This window comes from Carcharhinus amblyrhynchos, unplaced genomic scaffold, assembly GCF_965287045.1.
Source record: "Carcharhinus amblyrhynchos unplaced genomic scaffold, sCarAmb.v2.hapA chromosome_1182, whole genome shotgun sequence".
NCBI lineage: Eukaryota > Metazoa > Chordata > Chondrichthyes > Carcharhiniformes > Carcharhinidae > Carcharhinus > Carcharhinus amblyrhynchos.
The window spans coordinates 1-19,045 of NW_027650922.1; the positions used below are offsets into that span (position 1 = coordinate 1).

At 54.4% G+C, this 19,045-nt stretch overlaps 1 long non-coding RNA gene across 1 annotated transcript; it reads left to right on the top strand.

The window, feature by feature from the left end:
- The first annotated feature begins 3,029 nt into the window (after window positions 1–3,029).
- LOC145340594 (uncharacterized) lies at window positions 3,030–17,151 on the top strand. Its single transcript, XR_013886263.1, has 6 exons — window positions 3,030–3,066; window positions 3,682–3,746; window positions 8,172–8,207; window positions 8,862–8,889; window positions 15,534–15,637; window positions 15,883–17,151. It is a non-coding gene; the product is annotated as an uncharacterized LOC145340594 (long non-coding RNA).
- Window positions 17,152–19,045: the final 1,894 nt, after the last annotated feature.

A 19,045-nucleotide genomic window follows, 5' to 3' on the forward strand; every position in this document is an offset into this window, starting at 1 on the left:
ACAAAACAATGACCCTCTAACCTAAACCAATCCCTTTTCGTCCATAAACCTATCCACGGATCTCTTAAACGCCCCCAAACTAGGCGCATTTACAACTGCAGCAGGCAGGGCATTCCAGTCCCTCACCACCCTCTGGGTAAAGAACCTACCCCTGACATCCCATCCTATAACTACCCCCCCCCTTAATTTAAAGCCATGCCCCCTCGTGCTAGATTTCTCCATCCGAGGAAAAAGGCTATCACTGTCCACCCTATCTAAACCCCTAATCATCTTATATGTTTCAATAAGATCCCCTCTTAGCCGCCTTCTTTCTAACGAAAACAACCCCAAATCCCTCAGTCTCTCCTCATAGGACCTCCCCTCCATACCAGGCAACATCCTGGTAAACCTCCTCTCTGAGAGAGAGAGAGATAGAGAGAGAGCAGGGACTGAGAGACACCAGTCAGTGTACAGATATCTCCCTGAGAGAGAGAGAGAGGGGACTGAGAGACACCAGTCAGTGTACAGATATCTCCCTGAGAGACAGAGAGAGGGGACTGAGAGACACCAGTCAGTGTACAGATATCTCCCTGAGAGAGAGAGAGGGGACTGAGAGACACCAGTCAGTGTACAGATATCCCCCTGAGAGAGAGAGAGAGGGGACTGAGAGACACCAGTCAGTGTACAGATATCTCCCTGAGACAGAGAGAGGGGACTGAGAGACACCAGTCAGTGTACAGATATCTCCCTGAGAGAGAGAGAGGGGACTGAGAGACACCAGTCAGTGTACAGATATCTCCCTGAGAGAGAGAGAGAGGGGAGTGAGAGACACCAGTCAGTGTACAGATATCTCCCTGAGAGAGAGAGAGGGGACTGAGAGACACCAGTCAGTGTACAGATATCTCCCTGAGACAGAGAGAGAGGGACTGAGAGACACCAGTCAGTGTACAGATATCTCCCTGAGAGAGAGAGAGGGGACTGAGAGACACCAGTCAGTGTACAGATATCTCCCTGAGAGACAGAGAGAGGACTGAGAGACACCAGTCAGTGTACAGATATCTCCCTGAGAGAGAGAGAGAGGGGACTGAGAGACACCAGTCAGTGTACAGATATCTCCCTGAGAGAGAGAGAGAGGACTGAGAGACACCAGTCAGTGTACAGATATCTCCCTGAGAGAGAGAGAGAGAGGACTGAGAGACACCAGTCAGTGTACAGATATCTCCCTGAGAGAGAGAGAGAGGGGACTGAGAGACACCAGTCAGTGTACAGATATCTCCCTGAGAGAGAGAGAGAGGGGACTGAGAGACACCAGTCAGTGTACAGATATCTCCCTGAGAGAGAAAGAGGGGACTGAGAGACACCAGTCAGTGTACAGATATCCCCCTGAGAGAGAGAGAGAGGGGACTGAGAGACACCAGTCAGTGTACAGATATCCCCCTGAGAGAGAGAGAGAGGGGACTGAGAGACACCAGTCAGTGTACAGATATCTCCCTGAGAGAGAGAGAGGGGACTGAGAGACACCAGTCAGTGTACAGATATCTCCCTGAGAGAGAGAGAGGGGACTGAGAGACACCAGTCAGTGTACAGATATCTCCCTGAGAGAGAGAGAGAGGGACTGAGAGACACCAGTCAGTGTACAGATATCTCCCTGAGAGAGAGAGAGAGAGGGGACTGAGAGACACCAGTCAGTGTACAGATATCTCCCTGAGAGAGAGAGGGGACTGAGAGACACCAGTCAGTGTACAGGTATCTCCCTGAGAGAGAGAGAGGGGACTGAGAGACACCAGTCAGTGTACAGATATCTCCCTGAGAGAGAGAGAGGGGACTGAGAGACACCAGTCAGTGTACAGATATCTCCCTGAGAGAGAGAGAGAGGGGGGACTGAGAGACACCAGTCAGTGTACAGATATCTCCCTGAGAGAGAGAGAAAGGGGGGACTGAGAGACACCAGTCAGTGTACAGATATCTCCCTGAGAGAGAGAGAGAGGGGGGACTGAGAGACACCAGTCAGTGTACAGATATCTCCCTGAGAGAGAGAGAGGGGACTGAGAGACACCAGTCAGTGTACAGATATCTCCCTGAGAGAGAGAGAGGGGACTGAGAGACACCAGTCAGTGTACAGATATCTCCCTGAGAGAGAGAGAGGGGACTGAGAGACACCAGTCAGTGTACAGATATCTCCCTGAGAGAGAGAGAGGGGACTGAGAGACACCAGTCAGTGTACAGATATCTCCCTGAGAGAGAGAGAGAGGGGACTGAGAGACACCAGTCAGTGTACAGATATCTCCCTGAGAGAGAGAGAGGGGACTGAGAGACACCAGTCAGTGTACAGATATCTCCCTGAGAGAGAGAGAGAGGACTGAGAGACACCAGTCAGTGTACAGATATCTCCCTGAGAGAGAGAGAGGGGACTGAGAGACACCAGTCAGTGTACAGATATCTCCCTGAGAGAGAGAGAGAGGGGACTGAGAGACACCAGTCAGTGTACAGATATCTCCCTGAGAGAGAGAGAGGGGACTGAGAGACACCAGTCAGTGTACAGATATCTCCCTGAGAGAGAGAGAGAGGACTGAGAGACACCAGTCAGTGTACAGCTATCTCCCTGAGAGAGAGAGAGGGGACTGAGAGACACCAGTCAGTGTACAGATATCTCCCTGAGAGAGAGAGAGAGGACTGAGAGACACCAGTCAGTGTACAGATATCTCCCTGAGAGAGAGAGAGGGGACTGAGAGACACCAGTCAGTGTACAGATATCTCCCTGAGAGAGAGAGAGAGGACTGAGAGACACCAGTCAGTGTACAGATATCTCCCTGAGAGAGAGAGAGAGAGGACTGAGAGACACCAGTCAGTGTACAGATATCTCCCTGAGAGAGAGAGAGAGGGGGACTGAGAGACACCAGTCAGTGTACAGATATCTCCCTGAGAGAGAGAGAGAGGGGACTGAGAGACACCAGTCAGTGTACAGATATCTCCCTGAGAGAGGGGATATATTGAGATTATTTTCTCTGATCTCTGTCCTGTCTGTGATAAATGTTGTGTTTATTTCTCAGTGCCCTCGGTTTCCGGAGACGCTCCTCAGGATGTGATGTGAGTCGTGGCGACCTAGTCAATGATTTTCCCACCAACAGGAGGATTGGATCCCTCTCTGTGCGTCCAATGGGAGGGCAGGATCCCCCTGTGCATCCAATGGGAGTGCGGGATCCCTCTGTGCGTCCCATGGGTGTGCGGGATCCCTCTGTGCGTCCCATGGGAGTGCGGGATCCCTCTGTGCGTCCCATGGGAGTGCGGGATCCCTCTGTGCGTCCAATGGGAGTGCAGGATCCCTCTTGCGTCCCATGGGAGTGCGGGATCCCTCTGTGCGTCCCATGGGAGTGCGGGATCCCTCTGTGTGTCCGAGGGGAGAGCGGGACCCCTCTGTGTGTCCGAGGGGAGAGCGGGACCCCTCTGTGCGTCCGAGGGGAGAGCGGGACCCCTCTGTGTGTCCGAGGGGAGAGCGGGACCCCTCTGTGTGTCCGAGGGGAGAGCGGGACCCCTCTGTGTGTCCGAGGGGAGAGCGGGACCCCTCTGTGTGTCCGAGGGGAGAGCGGGACCCCTCTGTGTGTCCGAGGGGAGCAGGAGATGGATTTTATGGTCTGTATTAATGCACTCTGTTGCTGAGTGAGGTCGAACAGAATGAGTTGACGCTGATATCTCTCTCCGTAGGGTAACACCGATCGCGATGCGTTCCAAGGCACAGAGAGAACCGGAAGTTGAACATTCGGATGAAGGTGAGCAAGTGAGAATCCCTCTGGAACATTCCCGGTCTCCCTATCCCCTCGGTTAGACCCACACTGGGAGCACCGTGCACAGTTCCCGTCTCCCTATCCCCTCGGTTAGACCCACACTCGGAGCACCGTGCACAGTTCCCGTCTCCCTATCCCCCTCGGTTAGACCCACACTGGGAGCGCCGTGCACAGTTCCCGTCTCCCTATCCCCCTCGGTTAGACCCACACTGGGAGCACCGTGCACAGTTCCCGTCTCCCTATCCCCTCGGTTAGACCCACACTGGGAGCACCGTGCACAGTTCCCGTCTCCCTATCCCCTCGGTTAGACCCACACCGGGAGCACCGTGCACAGTTCCCGTCTCCCTATCCCCCTCGGTTAGACCCACACTGGGAGCACCGTGCACAGTTCCCGTCTCCCTACCCCCTCGGTTAGACCCACACTGGGAGCACCGTGCACAGTTCCCGTCTCCCTATCCCCTCGGTTAGACCCACACTGGGAGCACCGTGCACAGTTCCCGTCTCCCTATCCCCTCGGTTAGACCCACACTGGGAGCGCCGTGCACAGTTCCCGTCTCCCTATCCCCCTCGGTTAGACCCACACTGGGAGCACCGTGCACAGTTCCCGTCTCCCTATCCCCTCGGTTAGACCCACACTGGGAGCACCGTGCACAGTTCCCGTCTCCCTATCCCCCTCGGTTAGACCCACACCGGGAGCACCGTGCACAGTTCACGTCTCCCTATCCCCCTCGGTTAGACCCACACTGGGAGCGCCGTGCACAGTTCCCGTCTCCCTATCCCCCTCGGTTAGACCCACACTGGGAGCACCGTGCACAGTTCCCGTCTCCCTATCCCCTCGGTTAGACCCACACTGGGAGCACCGTGCACAGTTCCCGTCTCCCCGTCCCCTCGGTTAGACCCACACTGGGAGCACCGCGCACAGTTCCCATCTCCCTATCCCCTCGGTTAGACCCACTCTCTCCCCATAGCCCTGTATCAATCCCCAAACTAATCCCACTGCCCCCGCTCTCTCCCCATAGCCCTGTATCAATCCCCAAACTAATCCCACTGCCCCCGCTCTCTCCCCATAGCTCAATCCCCAAACTAATCCCACTGCCCCGCTCTCTCCCTATAGCCCTGTATCAATCCCCAAACTAATCCCACTGCCCCGCTCTCTCCCCATAGCTCAATCCCCAAACTAATCCCACTGCCCCGCTCTCTCCCTATAGCCCTGTATCAATCCCCAAACTAATCCCACTGCCCCGCTCTCTCCCCATAGCTCAATCCCCAAACTAATCCCACTGCCCCGCTCTCTCCCCATAGCCCTGTATCAATCCCCAAACTAATCCCACTGCCCCGCTCTCTCCCCATAGCCCCGTATCAATCCCCAAACTAATCCCACTGCCCCCGCTCTCTCCCCATAGCCCTGTATCAATCCCCAAACTAATCCCACTGCCCCACTCTCTCCCCATAGCTCAATCCCCAAACTAATCCCACTGCCCCGCTCTCTCCCCATAGCCCTGTATCAATCCCCAAACTAATCCCACTGCCCCACTCTCTCCCCATAGCTCAATCCCCAAACTAATCCCACTGCCCCGCTCTCTCCCCATAGCTCAATCCCCAAACTAATCCCACTGCCCCACTCTCTCCCCATAGCTCAATCCCCAAACTAATCCCACTGCCCCGCTCTCTCCCCATAGCTCAATCCCCAAACTAATCCCACTGCCCCCGCTCTCTCCCCATAGCCCTGTATCAATCCCCAAACTAATCCCACTGCCCCACTCTCTCCCCATAGCTCAATCCCCAAACTAATCCCACTGCCCCGCTCTCTCCCCATAGCCCTGTATCAATCCCCAAACTAATCCCACTGCCCCGCTCTCTCCCCGTAGCTCAATCCCCAAACTAATCCCACTGCCCCGCTCTCTCCCCATAGCCCTGTATCAATCCCCAAACTAATCCCACTGCCCCGCTCTCTCCCCATAGCCCTGTATCAATCCCCAAACTAATCCCACTGCCCCACTCTCTCCCCATAGCTCAATCCCCAAACTAATCCCACTGCCCCACTCTCTCCCCATAGCTCAATCCCCAAACTAATCCCACTGCCCCGCTCTCTCCCCATAGCTCAATCCCCAAACTAATCCCACTGCCCCGCTCTCTCCCCATAGCTCAATCCCCAAACTAATCCCACTGCCCCGCTCTCTCCCCGTAGCCCTGTATCAATCCCCAAACTAATCCCACTGTCCCACTCTCTCCCCATAGCTCAATCCCCAAACTAATCCCACTGCCCCACTCTCTCCCCATAGCCCTGTATCAATCCCCAAACTAATCCCACTGCCCCGCTCTCTCCCCATAGCCCTGTATCAATCCCCAAACTAATCCCACTGCCCCCGCTCTCTCCCCATAGCTCAATCCCCAAACTAATCCCACTGCCCCCGCTCTCTCCCCATAGCCCCGTATCAATCCCCAAACTAATCCCACTGCCCCGCTCTCTCCCCATAGCTCAATCCCCAAACTAATCCCACTGCCCCACTCTCTCCCCATAGCTCAATCCCCAAACTAATCCCACTGCCCCGCTCTCTCCCCATAGCTCAATCCCCAAACTAATCCCACTGTCCCGCTCTCTCCCCATAGCTCAATCCCCAAACTAATCCCACTGCCCCCCGCTCTCTCCCCATAGCCCTGTATCAATCCCCAAACTAATCCCACTGCCCCGCTCTCTCCCCGTAGCCCTGTATCAATCCCCAAACTAATCCCACTGCCCCACTCTCTCCCCATAGCTCAATCCCCAAACTAATCCCACTGCCCCGCTCTCTCCCCATAGCCCTGTATCAATCCCCAAACTAATCCCACTGCCCCGCTCTCTCCCCATAGCCCTGTATCAATCCCCAAACTAATCCCACTGCCCCCGCTCTCTCCCCATAGCCCTGTATCAATCCCCAAACTAATCCCACTGCCCCGCTCTCTCCCCATAGCTCAATCCCCAAACTAATCCCACTGTCCCGCTCTCTCCCCATAGCTCAATCCCCAAACTAATCCCACTGCCCCTCTCTCTCCCCATAGCTCAATCCCCAAACTAATCCCACTGCCCCCGCTCTCTCCCCATAGCCCTGTATCAATCCCCAAACTAATCCCACTGCCCCACTCTCTCCCCATAGCTCAATCCCCAAACTAATCCCACTGCCCCGCTCTCTCCCCATAGCTCAATCCCCAAACTAATCCCACTGTCCCGCTCTCTCCCCATAGCTCAATCCCCAAACTAATCCCACTGCCCCCCGCTCTCTCCCCATAGCCCTGTATCAATCCCCAAACTAATCCCACTGCCCCGCTCTCTCCCCATAGCTCAATCCCCAAACTAATCCCACTGCCCCACTCTCTCCCCATAGCTCAATCCCCAAACTAATCCCACTGCCCCGCTCTCTCCCCATAGCCCTGTATCAATCCCCAAACTAATCCCACTGCCCCGCTCTGTCCCCATAGCTCAATCCCCAAACTAATCCCACTGCCCCCGCTCTCTCCCCATAGCTCAATCCCCAAACTAATCCCACTGCCCCGCTCTCTCCCCATAGCCCTGTATCAATCCCCAAACTAATCCCACTGCCCCGCTCTCTCCCCATAGCTCAATCCCCAAACTAATCCCACTGCCCCCGCTCTCTCCCCATAGCTCAATCCCCAAACTAATCCCACTGCCCCCGCTCTCTCCCCATAGCTCAATCCCCAAACTAATCCCACTGCCCCCGCTCTCTCCCCATAGCCCTGTATCAATCCCCAAACTAATCCCACTGCCCCGCTCTCTCCCCATAGCTCAATCCCCAAACTAATCCCACTGCCCCGCTCTCCCCATAGCTCAATCCCCAAACTAATCCCACTGCCCCCGCTCTCTACCCATAGCTCAATCCCCAAACTAATCCCACTGTCCCGCTCTCTCCCCATAACTCAATCCCCAAACTAATCCCACTGTCCCGCTCTCTCCCCATAGCCCCGTATCAATCCCTGTATGAATGCATTGCCTGGGGAGAGTTGGTGGGAGCGGTTACGTTGACGGATGGGTGGATCGGACGGGAAGTGAGGGGTAGGGACACTGTTAAGAGCACGGGGTTTTAGTTTGGGCCAGCAGGCCCCGCGAGGGCCAACGGGCCTGTTCCCCCCTCCCTCTGGGCCTCAAACTTAGAAGGAGGGAGCGGTTCGAGATGGGCCTCTCCCCTTTCGGAGGCACCGGGCCGTTGGTCACCCCTGGAGGGCCGCTCCGTTGACCCCAGGTGGTCCCCTGACCCTCGACCCAACCCACCCAACGTCATGGCGGGGCTGCCCGCCATTTTGAATGGGGCCTCCGAGGCAGGGTGAGCTCGAACGAGGCCCCACGTTCGAACCAGAGATGGTAACACAGGGACACGTCTGGGACTCACTTCTCTCTCTCTCTCATCCAAATCCTAGGTCAGGATGACGAAAGGCAGAGTTACGTTAACATCGGTAAGTGCCAAAGGCCTGTAGGGGGATCGATACGGGGCCATGGGGAGAGAGCGGGACAGTGGGATTAGTTTGGGGATTGAGCTATGGGGAGAGAGCGGGGCAGTGGGATTAGTTTGGGGACTGATACAGGGCTATGGGGAGAGAGCGGGGCAGTGGGATTAGTTTGGGGATTGATACAGGGCTATGGGGAGAGAGCGGGGCAGTGGGATTAGTTTGGGGATTGAGCTATGGGGAGAGAGCGGGGCAGTGGGATTAGTTTGGGGATTGATACAGGGCTATGGGGAGAGAGCGGGGCAGTGGGATTAGTTTGGGGATTGATACAGGGCTATGGGGAGAGAGCGGGGCAGTGGGATTAGTTTGGGGATTGAGCTATGGGGAGAGAGCGGGGGCAGTGGGATTAGTTTGGGGATTGATACAGGGCTATGGGGAGAGAGCGGGGCAGTGGGATTAGTTTGGGGATCGATACAGGGCTATGGGGAGAGAGCGGGGCAGTGGGATTAGTTTGGGGATTGAGCTATGGGGAGAGAGCGGGGGCAGTGGGATTAGTTTGGGGATCGATACAGGGCTATGGGGAGAGAGCGGGGCAGTGGGATTAGTTTGGGGATCGATACAGGGCTATGATTACTGATCAAAGTCTCTCTCTCTTTTGCACAGATGCAGAGATCTACAATGGGACGTACATGTGAGTTTGGGATTGGACCGTTCTCAGTCCTCGTCGCCAGTTGCACAGTAGATTGGGTGCCAATGGCCGCAGTTTGGGATGCCATTTCCTCGGGACTTGTGGCCCCCAATGGGTTGTTACCCCCCCCCCCCCACCATCCCTGAGTCCCCCCTTCCCCCCCCCATTGAATAACAGCGCCTGTCTCCTCTCCCTCCCCCAGCTGATCGACTGCCGAAGCCCTCACCCCCGAGATTGGCCCGTGACGACTGCGCTCCCATCCGTTTTCCAAAACTCCCGCCCCGCCCCGAAACAGTCCGGATTCTTCAGCTGATCCGGAACTCTGTGCCCCGCGACCCCCCCCCCCCCCCACACTTCCCCGTCACCGAAATCTCAGCACAACCTCGTTCACCCCCACCCTCCCCCCAGAAACCTCCCACTGGCTCCCAGCCCCCTTACACCGCGACTCAAAAGTTCATCGCCTCGTTTTCCAGTCCCTACAGATCTCTCCCTCCCTCCCTGTCTCTGTAACCTCCTCCAGCCCCCCTCCCTATCTCTGTCACCTCCTCCAGCTCCCCTACACCCCCTCCCTATCTCTGTAACCTCCTCCAGCCCCCCTACACCCCCTCCCTATCTATGTAACCTCCTCCAGCCCCCCTCCCTATCTCTGTAACCTCCTCTAGCCCCCCTACACCCCCTCCCTATCTCTGTAACCTCCTCCAGCCCCTCTACACCCCCTCCCTATCTCTGTAACCTCCTCCAGCCCCCCTACACCCCCTCCCTATCTCTGTAACCTCCTCCAGCCCCCCTACACCCCCTCCCTATCTCTGTAACCTCCTCCAGCCCCCTACACCCCCTCCCTATCTCTGTAACCTCCTCCAGCCCCCTACACCCCCTCCCTATCTCTGTAACCTCCTCCAGTCCCCCTACACCCCCTCCCTATCTCTGTAACCTCCTCCAGCCCCCCTACACCCCCTCCCTATCTCTGTAACCTCCTCCAGCCCCCCTACACCCCCTCCCTATCTCTGTAACCTCCTCCAGCCCCCCTACACCCCCTCCCTATCTCTGTAACCCCCTCCAGCCCCCTACACCCCCTCCCTAACTCTATAACCACCTCCAGCCCCCCTCCCTATGTCTGTAACCACCTCCAGCCCCCCTCCCTATCTCTGTAACCACCTCCAGCCCCCCTCCCTATCTCTGTAACCTCCTCCAGTCCCCCGACACCCCCTCCCTATCTCTGTAACCTCCTCTAGCTCCCCTACACCCCCTCCCTATCTCTGTAACCTCCTCCAGCCCCCCTACACAAAGAAAAAGGAGGCTTATGTTCGGATGAGATTGGAGGGCTCAGATAGTGCACTAGAAAGCTTTAGATTGGCTAGGAGGGAGTTGAAGAGTGAGTTGAGAAGGGCTAAAAGAGGACATGAGAAGACTTTGGCTGATAGGATTAAGGAGAATCCTAAGGCGTTCTATAGGTATGTCAAGAACAGAAGGTTGGTCAGGGCAAGATTAGGGCCAGTTACAGACAGCAGGGGGAAGTTGTGTGTGGAACCGGAGGAGATTGGAGAAGTATTGAACCAATATTTCTCTTCGGTGTTCACGCAGGGGGACATGAATATAGCTGAGGAGGACACTGGGTTGCAGGGGTGTAAAATAGAAAGTATTACGGTTGATAAAGAGGATGTGCTGGAAATTCTTGAGGGGCTGAAAATAGATAAGTCCCCTGGTCCGGATGGGATCTACCCTAGGATTCTCTGGGAGGCTAGAGAGGTGATTGCAGAGCCTCTGGCTCAAATCTTCAGGTCGTCATTGGTCTCTGGTGTAGTCCCGGAGGATTGGAGGATAGCGAATGTTGTCCCATTGTTTAAGAAGGGGAACAGAGACTTTGCCGGGAATTATAGACCGGTGAGTCTTACTTCTGTTGTGGGCAAGGTTTTAGAAAAAATTATTAGGGATAGGATTTATAGTTATTTGGAGTGTAATGAATTGATTAGAAATAGTCAGCATGGTTTTGTAGCAGGTAGGTCGTGCCTTACTAACCTTATTGAGTTTTTTGAGAAGGTGACCAAAGAGGTGGATGGGGGTAAGGCAGTTGATGTGGTATACATGGATTTTAGTAAGGCGTTCGATAAGGTTCACCATGGTAGGCTTCTGCAGAAAATGCAGATGTATGGGATTGGGGGTAATCTAGGAAGTTGGATCAGGAATTGGCTATCAGATAGGAGACAGAGGGTGGTGGTGGATGGTAAATATTCATCATGGAGTGCAGTTACGAGTGGTGTGCCTCAGGGATCTGTTTTGGGGCCACTGTTGTTTGTAATTTTTATTAATGATCTGGATGAGGGTATAGTTGGGTGGATTAGTAAATTTGCTGATGACACCAAAGTTGGAGGTGTGGTAGATTGTGAGGAAGGGTGTCATAGTCTGCAGGGAGACTTAGATAGGTTGCAGAGCTGGGCCGAGAGGTGGCGGATGGAATTTAATGCGGAGAAGTGTGAGGTAATTCACTTTGGTAGGAGCAACAGATGTGTCGAGTATAGGGCTAACGGGAGGACTTTGAATAGTGTGGATGAACAGAGGGATCTAGGTGTGTGTGTACATAGATCCCTGAAAGTTGGGAATCAAGTAGATAAGGTTGTCAAGAAGGCGTACGGTGTCTTGGCGTTTATTGGTAGGGGGATTGAATTTAGGAGTCGCAGTGTAATGTTGCAACTGTACACAACTCTGGTGCGGCCGCACTTGGAGTACTGTGTGCAGTTCTGGTCCCCGCATTACAAGAAGGATGTGGAGGCGTTGGAGAGGGTGCAGAGGAGGTTTACTAGGATGTTGCCTGGTATGGTGGGGAGGTCCTATGAGGAGAGACTGAGGGATCTAGGGTTGTTTTCGTTGGGAAGAAGGCGGCTAAGAGGGGATCTTATTGAAACATATAAGATGATTAGGGGTTTAGATAGGGTGGATAGTGATAGCCTTTTTCCTCGGATGGAGAAAGCTAGCACGAGGGGGCATGACTTTAAATTAAGGGGGGGTAGCTACAGGACGGATGTCAGGGGTAGGTTCTTTACCCAGCGGGTGGTGAGGGATTGGAATGCCCTGCCTGCTGCAGTTGTAGATGCGTCTAGTTTGGGGGCGTTTAAGAGATCTCTGGATAGGTTTATGGACGAAAAGGGATTGGTATAGGCTAGTGGGTCATTGTTTTTGTAACTGGTCGGCGCAACATCGTGGGCCGAAGGGCCTGTTCTGCGCTGTAATGTTCTATGTTCTATGTTCTATGTACACCCCCTCCCTATCTCTGTAACCTCCTCCAGCCCCTACACCCCCTCCAGCCCCTACATCCCCTCCCTATCTCTGTAACCTCCTCCAGCCCCTACACCCCCTCCCTATCTCTGTAACCTCCTCCAGCTCCCCTACACCCCCTCCCTATCTCTGTAACCTCCTCCAGCCCTCCTACACCCCCTCCCTATCTCTGTAACCCCCTCCAGCCCCCCTACACCCCCTCCCTATCTCTGTAACCTCCTCCAGCCCCCGACACCCCCTCCCTATCTCTGTAACCACCTCCAGCCCCCCTACACCCCCTCCCTATCTCTGTAACCTCCTCCAGACCCCTACACCCCCTCCCTATCTCTGTAACCTCCTCCAGCCCCCCTACACCCCCTCCCTATCTCTGTAACCTCCTCCAACCCCCTCCCTATCTCTGTAACCTCCTACACCCCCTCCCTATCTCTGCACCCTCCTCCAGCCCCCCTACACCCCCTCCCTATCTCTGTAACCTCCTCCAGCCACCCTACACCCCCTCCCTATCTCTGTAACCTCCTCCAGCCCCCTACACCCCCTCTCTATCTCTGTAACCTCCTCCAACCCCCCTACACCCCTCTCCCTATCTCTGTAACCTCCTCCAGCACCCTACACCCCCTCCCTATCTCTGTAACCTCCTCCAGCCCCCCTACACCCCCTCCCTATCTCTGTAACCTCCTCCAGCCCCCCTCCCTATCTCTGTAACCTCCTCCAGCCCCTCTACACCTCCCCCCTATCTCTGTAACCCCCTCCAGCCGCCCTACACCCCCTCCCTATCTCTGTAACCTCCTCCAGCCCCCCCCATCTCTGTAACCTCCTCCAGCCCCCCTACACCCCCTCCCTATCTCTGTAACCTCCTCCAGCCCCCCTACACCCCCTCCCTATCTCTGTAGCCTCCTCCTCCAGCTCCCCTCTACACCCCCTCCCTATCTCTGTAACCCCATCCAGCCCCCTACACCCCCTCCCTATCTCTGTAACCTCCTCCAGCCCCCCTCCCGATCTCTGTAACCTCCTCCAGCCCCCTACACCCCCTCCCTATCTCTGTAACCTCCTCCAGCCCCCCTACACACCCTCCCTATCTCTGTAACCTCCTCCAACCCCCTACACCCCCTCCCTATCTCTGTAACGTCCTCCAGCCCCCCTACACCCCCTCCCTATCTCTGTAACCTCCTCCAGCCCCCCTCCCTATCTCTGTAACCCCCTCCAGCCCCCCTACACCCCCTCCCTATCTCTGTAACCTCCTCCAGCCCCCCTCCCTATCTCTGTAACCCCCTCCTGCCCCCGCTACACCCCCTCCCTATCTCTGTAACCTCCTCCAGCCCCCCATACACCCCCTCCCTATCTCTCTAACCTCCTCCAGCCCCCCTACACCCCCTCCCTGTCTCTGTAACCTCCTCCAGCCCCCCTACACCCCCCTCCCTATCTCTGTAACCCCCTCCAGCCCCCCTACACCCCCCTCCCTATCTCTGTAACCTCCTCCAGCCTCGACAACTGTTCCAGCTTTCTCTATCTCCCTCTGTCTCTCTCTCTATCTCTTCTCTCACTCCCTCACTCACACATTTCCTTGTCTCTGGGGGCAATGAGATTGACCAAGGTTTAGTCTGAGTTGAGAAATTGCAACTAAGAACTCTCACAACACCCAGTTAAAGTCCAACAGGTTTAGTTGGTCGCAAAACCCATCACTTTCGGAGCCTTGCCCCTCCCTCAGGTGAGTGGGGAGTTGTATCCACCAACAGGGCAAACATGAAGACTCAAACCCGATTTACAAAATAGTGGTTGGATTGCGAGACTTTACAGGTAATCTGGAGTGGAGAGAGGGTGACGCAGAGGGTTAAAGAGATGCGTATTGTCCCCAGACAGGACGGTGAGTGAGATGTTTGCAAGCCCAGGCAAGTCACGGGGGTTACAGAGAGCGCAACAGGAACCCAAGGTCTCGGGTGAGGCCGTCCTCGTGTGTGTGTGTATGTGGGGAACTCGGCTCTTGGTCTCTGCTCTGCGCTATCGTGAAGGCCACCTTGGAGAGCGTTTACCCCAAGATCAGAGGGCGAAATCCCGTGAAGTGTTGGCCAACAGGAAGGGAACACTCTCTTTTCCCTTTGAGACCTGATTGTCTGTAAAGACTCGCGTTATTCTGCAAATTGAGTTCGTGTCTTTCAAAGCCTTGTTGGTGAACAGATCTACCACTTGTCCTGACAAAGGTGCAAGGCTCCGAAAGCGAGTGGCTTTTGCTACCAAATAAACCTGTTGGACTTTAACCTGGTGTTGAGAGAATTCTCACTGTGTTTACCCCAGTCCAATGCCTGCATCTCCACAGCCTGAGAAACTAACACAGAGCCACCGGCTTTCAAAGTTGACTGATTTTACTCTGTATCTAACCCCGTGCTGTACCTGTCCTGGGAGTGTTTGATGTGGGACAGTGTAGAGGGAGCTTTACTCTGTATCTAACCCCGTGCTGTACCTGTCCTGGGAGTGTTTGATGGGGGACAGTGTAGAGGGAGCTTTACTCTGTATCTAACCCCGTGCTGTACCTGTCCTGGGAGTGTTTGATGGGGGGACAGTGTAGAGGGAGCTTTACTCTGTATCTAACCCCGTGCTGTACCTGTCCTGGGAGTGTTTGATGTGGGGGACAGTGTAGAGGGAGCTTTACTCTGTATCTAACCCCGTGCTGTACCTGTCCTGGGAGTGTTTGATGGGGGGACAGTGTAGAGGGAGCTTTACTCTGTATCTCACCCCGTGCTGTACCTGTCCTGGGAGTGTTTGATGGGGGACAGTGTAGAGGGAGCTTTACTCTGTATCTAACCCCGTGCTGTACCTGTCCTGGGAGTGTTTGATGGGGGGACAGTGTAGAGGGAGCTTTACTCTGTATCTAACCCCGTGCTGTACCTGTCCTGGGAGTGTTTGATGGGGGACAGTGTAGAGGGAGCTTTACTCTGTATCTAACCCTGTGCTGTACCTGTCCTGGGATGGGGGACAGTGTAGAGGGAGCTTTACTCTGTATCTAACCCCGTGCTGTACCTGTTCTGGGAGTGTTTGATGTGGGGGACAGTGTAGAGGGAGCTTTACTCTGTATCTAACCCCGTGCTGTACCTGTCCTGGGAGTGTTTGATGGGGGACAGTGTAGAGGGAGCTTTACTCTGTATCTAACCCCGTGCTGTACCTGTCCTGGGAGTGTTTGATGGGGACAGTGTAGAGGGAGCTTTACTCTGTATCTAACCCCGTGCTGTACCTGTCCTGGGAGTGTTTGATGGGGGGGACAGTGTAGAGGGAGCTTTACTCTGTATCTAACCCCGTGCTGTACCTGTCCTGGGAGTGTTTGATGGGGGGGACAGTGTAGAGGGAGCTTTACTCTGTATCTAACCCTGTATCTCTCTCTGTCTCAGTGAGGTTTTACCTACAGAATCGCCCGTTAATGACACATTGTTTCAGGATGAATATCTTGGGTCGTATGAGAACTTGCCGAGTGCGACAGCCGTTTGCAAAACATGTAAGTGTGTAACTTACAGTTTTTTTGTGTTAATTCCTGTGTCTGTATCCTGTGATTAGACCACTCTGGGAGAATGTGGGACTCGCTCCCACGGGGGTGGGAGAATGTGGGACTAACTCAGTACCTCCCACTGGGGGGAGGTACTGAGTTAGTGATGAGGTTCCTGGGGCAGATGCTCGTGTTGGTAATAAATCTCAGCACGATTTCCTCTCTTGTTAACGTCTCCCTATTCTGTTTGTACACAGCCCTGAACTCTGAAGAATATGATTATGAGAATGTGGTCCGAATTTGACAGAAAATTGGCGGAGTTAAAATGACGAAAGGAGAATTTGAATGAGAGAAACAAGGAATCCAAAATAATATTCTGTCTCCAAGTAATAATGTCCTTTTGAATGTTCATATATCATCTCATCTCTCAGGGAGATATCTGTACACTGACTGGTGTCTCTCAGTCCCCTCTCTCTCTCAGGGAGATATCTGTACACTGACTGCTGTCTCTCAGTCCCCTCTCTCTCTCTCAGGGAGATATCTGTACACTGACTGGTGTCTCTCAGTCCCCTCTCTCTCTCTCTCAGGGAGATATCTGTACACTGACTGGTGTCTCTCAGTCCCCTCTCTCTCTCTCAGGGAGATATCTGTGCACTGACTGGTGTCTCTCAGTCCCCTCTCTCTCGGAGATATCTGTACACTGACTGGTGTCTCTCAGTCCCCTCTCTCTCTCTCAGGGAGATATATGTACACTGACTGGTGTCCCTCAGTCCCCTCTCTCTCTCTCAGGGAGATATCTGTACACTGACTGGTGTCTCTCAGTCCCCTCTCTCTCTCTCTCAGGGAGATATCTGTACACTGACTGGTGTCTCTCAGTCCCCTCTCTCTCTCTCAGGGAGATATCTGTACACTGACTGGTGTCTCTCAGTCCCCCCCTCTCTCTCTCTCTCTCTCTCTCTCTCTCTCTCAGGGAGATATCTGTACACTGACTGGTGTCTCTCAGGCCTCTCTCTCTCTCTCAGGGAGATATCTGTACACTGACTAGTGTCTCTCAGTCCCCTCTCTCTCTCTCTCAGGGAGATATCTGTACACTGACTGGTGTCTCTCAGTCCCCTCTCTCTCTCTCTCAGGGAGATATCTGTACATTGACTGGTGTCTCTCAGTCCCCTCTCTCTCTCTCAGGGAGATATCTGTACACTGACTGGTGTCTCTCAGTCCCCTCTCTCTCTCTCTCAGGGAGATATCTGTACACTGACTGGTGTCTCTCAGTCCTCTCTCTCTCTCTCTCTCAGGGAGATATCTGTACATTGACTGGTGTCTCTCAGTCCCCTCTCTCTCAGGGAGATATCTGTACACTGACTGGTGTCTCTCAGTCCCCTCTCTCTCTCAGGGAGATATCTGTACACTGACTGGTGTCTCTCAGTCCTCTCTCTCTCTCTCAGGGAGATATCTGTACACTGACTGGTGTCTCTCAGTCCCCTCTCTCTCTCTCAGGGAGATATCTGTACACTGACTGGTGTCTCTCAGTCCCCTCTCTCCCCCTCCGCTCAATCGTCACGCTAACCAGTAACACTCAGTCCCTCCACCACTCCCCACGCACATCTCTACAAGATGTCCCGCAGAGACTCACCAACCTACTTTCCCTCGCAATCCCAGAAGGGAAAATTGGCGAGGGAGGGGTGGGGGGCAGCAGATACATGGGGGAACGCCCACCGCCTGCAAGCTACCCCCCCCTCCCCTCCCCTCCCCGAATCCCGACTTGGAAATATATCGGCCGCCCCCCTCTCCTCTTCGGCCGTGATCTAAATCCTCCTTAACTGCGCTGTGGGTGTACCTACACAGGGTTTGAGGAGGGGGACGGGACCCTCCTGCTGAGGACGGGGTGGGGGGGAGCCCCTCAAATCAAATACTTGGGGGCGGGGTTTGTGGGGAAATCGCGTAAAGTTCCTCCCCCCAACCCTGACATGCGCGAACCTCCCGAGCTCTGGACCAGGAGGTTCCCTGACTGTGTTCCCGCTGTCGTAGGAGTCGCCCCCCAATTGGGTCGCCTCCCCCCCCACCCCGTCCCCAGGCCCTTTGGCCCCTCAATGTTGCGCCGACCAGTGGAACCAATCTAATGACCCTCGAACCTCAACTATTCCAATCTTATCCATCCGTCTATCCACTGAGTGCCCTGAAAGTTGGCGCGTCCCACAATGGTAGGACATTCCTCGCCCTCTGAGTGAAGAACCTACCTCCGTCCTCGAACTACCGCCCCTCAATTTCAAGCTACGTCCCCTCCTGTTGGCCCTCGCCACCCGAGGGAAAAAGGCTCTCGCCCGATCGAACCCTCGGTTAGGCCACCTCGTAACCTACTTCTCTCCAACCTCGAGTCCCTCGTAAGACCCCCCCCACCATAACCAGGCAACACATCCCTGGGAAGCCTCCTCCGCACCCTCCCCTAAAGCCTCCACCTCCTCCTTGTAACGCGGCGACCAGAACTGTACGCAATACTCCAAGTGCGCCCGCACTAGAGTTTTGTACAGTTGTAACGCGAACCTCCCGGCTCCCCAAACTCAATCCATCTCCTTCTTAACAACCCTCTCAACCTGGGTGCCAACTTTCAGGGATCTCTACGCCTCTCTCCGCTCGCCCACGCTATCAAGAGTCCTTCCATTAGCCCGATATCCCCTACTCCTGTTACTCTGACCAAAGTGAATCACTTTTCCGCATTAAACTCCATCTGCCACCTCTCGGCCCAGCTCTGCAGCTTATCTCTGTCCCTCTGCCAACTGTACCATCCCTCCCCACTCTCTACAACTTTTGGAGTCATCCGCAAATTTACTGACCCCTCCTTTGCAACGTGAGGGGCTAGCAACAGACAAGAAATGAATCCCACCCCCCCCCGAGTCTTTCTCCAATCTCTCCTGAATGATGGATGGCTTTCTATCTGTATCGAAACGCAGCGTGGGAACCCAGTGGATTAATTCCAAACATCTTACCATCTTCGACAGGCAAATAAAAATTTGATTTGATTTATTATTGTCCCGTGTATCGGGGAGACGGCGAAAAGTATTGTTTCTCGCGCGCTGTACAGACAAAGCATACCGTTCATAGAGCAGGAAAGGAGAGGGTGCAGAATGTAGTGTTACAGTCACAGCGAGGGTGTAGAGAAAGATCAACTTAATATTGGATTTGATTTATTATTGCCACTGGGATATAGTGAAAAGTATTGTTTCTCGCACGCCGTACAGACAAAGCATACCATTCATAGAGCAGGAAAGGAGAGGGTGCAGAATGTAGTGTTACAGTCACAGCGAGGGTGTAGAGAAAGATCAACTTAATATTTGATTTGATTTATTATTGTCCCGTGTATCGGGGAGACGGTGAAAAGTATTGTTTCTCACGCGCTGTACAGACAAAGCATACCGTTCATAGAGC